This window comes from Sparus aurata, chromosome 9 (assembly GCF_900880675.1).
Source record: "Sparus aurata chromosome 9, fSpaAur1.1, whole genome shotgun sequence".
NCBI classification, from domain to species: domain Eukaryota; kingdom Metazoa; phylum Chordata; class Actinopteri; order Spariformes; family Sparidae; genus Sparus; species Sparus aurata.
Genome location: NC_044195.1, coordinates 169513 through 173353, shown reverse-complemented (window position 1 = coordinate 173353; position 3841 = coordinate 169513). Strand labels below are relative to the sequence as shown.

The following is a 3841-nucleotide window of genomic DNA, read 5'->3' as shown; positions in this document are numbered from 1 at the left end:
CAGTGATGATACCTTAACGGCTTTTTGTCAAAGACTTTCAAAGCCTGTTGTACAAGGATTCTAAGGGCCTGATTGTTGTTGGACAGGCCTGCCCACAACTGGTAATACAGTAAATAAATATCTTCGCAGCCTCTGTGGAAAGAGAGGATCTAATCTGTCTAAAATTTGCTAGGTTGTATTTAATAGTTCTGGTCATTTTCTTAAAGGTCCCATATTATGAAAAACTGACTTTTTCTGGTATTTGGGGTGTTATTGTGGGTCCATGGTGCTGCAACAAACCTAGAAACTTTGAAAAAAGACTATCCGTGCTTTTTTGAGTGAGATACAGATTTCTAAAGGGGTCCTGCCTGCAGTTTCCAGATACACCAGTCAAATTTGCTGCGGCTGTCGACGTCGACGGCCACTCATTTGCATATGGCTACCCCACTGCCCCTCCCTTCACCGCACGGTGTCTCCACCCACCAGGTACAGCTACCGTCTGGGAGATCCGCCATTACGCTATTGAAATCACCATGTCCAAGCTCAAGGAGAAGTGCGCTGTTGTTGGTTGCAAGGACCAGCACAAAACACTTCATCGTCTCCCAGCTGCAGAGGACAAAAGAGCTGCATGGACTGAATTTATTTTTGAGAGCAATGTCCCAGCTGAAGTTGGCAAAAAACTGTTGGTGTGTGTGAACCACTTTGACGCTGACTGTTTCACCAACTTGGGCCAGTAACTTACTAGGGTTGCCACCCGTCCCGTTTTTCCAGAATTGTTCTCTTTTTTCATCAGCTGTCCCGGGAAAACATAAATCTCTCCCGGGACACAATTTGTCCCGTTTTTGTTCTGTATTCTAGAAAGGTTCCCATCAAAGACACATGGATTAAAGTTCTCCGTCGCTACGACGGATTTCCATCATTCAAACTTCACAGAGGCGACTTTTGAGATCGGTGTAGATCGGAGGAGAACAAGTGTTGGCTGATCTTTATTGACAGATTGTCACACTCTACAGCCGTTAACAGCGTGTGCTGCCTGACCAATGACAGTGTAGTGACCCACACAGGGCGGGATCTAAACACGGAGCGGCGCTAACGTTTAGCTGCTTAGCTAGCAAGGACTCGTCGCGCTGCTACTTTATCAATTAGTTTTTGAGTTTAGTCAACACGTGAGAACTCGTCTGACACAGAGAGTCTCCTGTTGTGTGCTACATGTGTGAAATAACAACTATAGTCTGGACTTTGTCTGCAGTGTATCTGTGTAAACGGCCTCAGCGTGTCTCCCTCCCCTCTGGCACCGTGAGTTACCATGGTTACAGGAATGCCCTGAAACTTCATAGTGATGATCAATAATAAGTTTTTGGTTATTTTGACTGTACAAAATCATGAATGTAGCCTGATTGTAGCTCAATGCCGAAATCTTGTATTATAACATATAAAACAAATGTAAAGCCTCAGAGCTTCTTTGATTACTAACAGTATATTAGTGATGACAGAAAGGTGACAACTCTCCATCAGACTGACAAGGCTGCAAAAGTTGCTGTTTGTATGATGTATTTTTCTGTTAAACGATAAGAGGCTCACTTTAAACAATATTATTATTAATAATAATAATTAATGATAATGATGATGAGAAGAAGAAGTAGAAAAATAGCGTACTGAAAATTTCTGTAGATGGTTGATTATTTGAAAGAGTAAAACTTGAGAGAAGCTTGGCAAAAAAAAAGGCACACTTTGATTTCATAGATTGAAAATTACATTGAAAAGGCAAAAAACATTCATAGTAAGTCGGATCAGATTGCAAAACATACATTTTTCCAGTTGTGTTAATACAACAAATTGGTTGTTATTGTCTTTATGAATAAATGTATTAACAAATGATTAAATTACTGTGTGTCTGCCCCCCCCCCGCTGCAACATTTGGTCAAGTGTCCCTTTTTTCCACAAATCCAAGGTGGCAACCCCAGCCAGTACAAGGCAGGAGTAGTCGGCAGACTTGTACTCAAAGGAATACTTGCAGACCAAGGACATGTAAGTATACAAATAATGTGCTGTGTGTTCCTGTAGATAAGGCTGAACTCGTGCCTGATGTACTGTGTGTTTTACCATTGAGAACAAGGTATGGTTAGCGGCTAACCGCTAACGTTAGCTTCTCTGACCACACAAGTTAGTGCTACAGCAGAATCATTCTGTGTATTACATTTCTGATCTTGCACATTATGTAATGCGTGTCCTAGGGAAATGTCTGCATGTGCAAGTATTTAGCTGTTTTTATTTAGCAATTTTACACGAACTAACCAAGCAGTGTCACATCGTACCAGCTAACGCTAACCGCGATCTTCCAAGCTAATGCTAACCGCGAGCTAGTTCGCGATCAACACGGTCTCCACTTGCAAACCCAGAGACCCGGTCGGTCAAGCGGTACATACACACACCCTCCGCCGGGTCTAAGTTTTCAGGATTTTGTGAAATAATGCATTTGAAAACGTTTTCTAAGCTGGAATATGTTGGCGTAAGCCAGGGCAAAACCAGTGTACTGCTGAATGCTACACAGAGTTTAGATTCTCTGCCCGAGCCCGCCGCTATCCTCGGCCGGGCCGGGCCGGACCGGGCCCTTGACCAAGTATTTGTGCTTTTTTGTTTTTAATAACAGCTAGAAAAACGCGCATCTCTCTCCTCCCTCCATTTGTGTGTTGCTGCGTGGTGTTACACTTGAGTTTTCCTCATGGTAAAAACGTGACTTGAGACCTACGTGACATCACTCCCCGAGACGCCAGAAGAAAGCAAGAATATATATTTTTACTAAGGAAAATGACCAAAATAATTCTAATGCACAGTGACTTGAATAAATAACTTTAATCTGATCACTTGTTTGGAAATGTTAACGCATTAGATGCAGCCTTTAGTGCTTGAATTATACTGTAACAGTGCTGTCATGTGTTACTCCTATCCATATCTGGGAATTCTGTGCAGGATAAATAAACTGTGATTACTTGTTGAGAACATTTTAAATTGTTTGCCCATTTCTTGCAATTGTTTTCATGTTTTATTGTCTTTTTACTGTTTAAGACTCTACCTGGCTGCACTGCATTACAGTGAGAAGGCTGATGGAGGACAAGCTACCACATCATCAAGAGATCCTCTTTTCAAACTGAGCTTTCCAAAGTCCAGGAAGGAAGGGAGAGTGCAGAGCCAAACCCGTGTAGACAGAGGCGACATTCCGTAAGTTTTACAATCTTTTATTTGAACCTCTCAAATTAAAATAAACATGGACACACAGGCGTCACACAAAAGGTTGAACACAAACACTTAAAACCTGAATTATTTTAAGATGGTTTTCAAAATAAATAATAAGGAGAATGTATAAATAAGCAGTAATTAGGAGAAATAAGAGAAACTTTACAACACTGCAGCACAAGGCTTTTTGGTTCTACTGCAATTTTCCTGTAAACATACATTTTTGTTTATTGCACTGCAGACTGAGGTGATGCACTGTTGGACCTGCTCTCGAGAAGGTTTTAAAGGACCCTGCCCCATATGTGAAAGAGGTGCTGAAACTAATAATCCCTGAAGACCTCTCGGACCACACAGACAGGCAGCACAACTCTCACTCTCCGCCCCTGAGAGCCCCAGCACCAGCTTACAAAGCTTCTGTAGGCTATATTGGCTGAACACAATTCAATATAAAGTCAGCACTGAATGTTTACACCCATGGCAACTAGATACTTTTTTTAAATTATTATTTTCATATTGATATTGAAGTTAATATATAAAGTCAAACTGTTTCACTTCAGATATTTATTTTCTTATTATTATTTCATTCATGTCAACACATGTTTACAAATATTTCTTACAAAAAAACATC

General features: G+C 41.1%; 1 long non-coding RNA gene across 1 annotated transcript; it reads left to right on the top strand.

Annotated features, from left to right (window-relative positions):
• The first annotated feature begins 1893 nt into the window (after positions 1 to 1893).
• Positions 1894 to 3604, top strand: LOC115588494 (uncharacterized). Its single transcript, XR_003985370.1, has 3 exons — positions 1894 to 2007; positions 3046 to 3198; positions 3455 to 3604. It is a non-coding gene; the product is annotated as an uncharacterized LOC115588494 (long non-coding RNA).
• Positions 3605 to 3841: the final 237 nt, after the last annotated feature.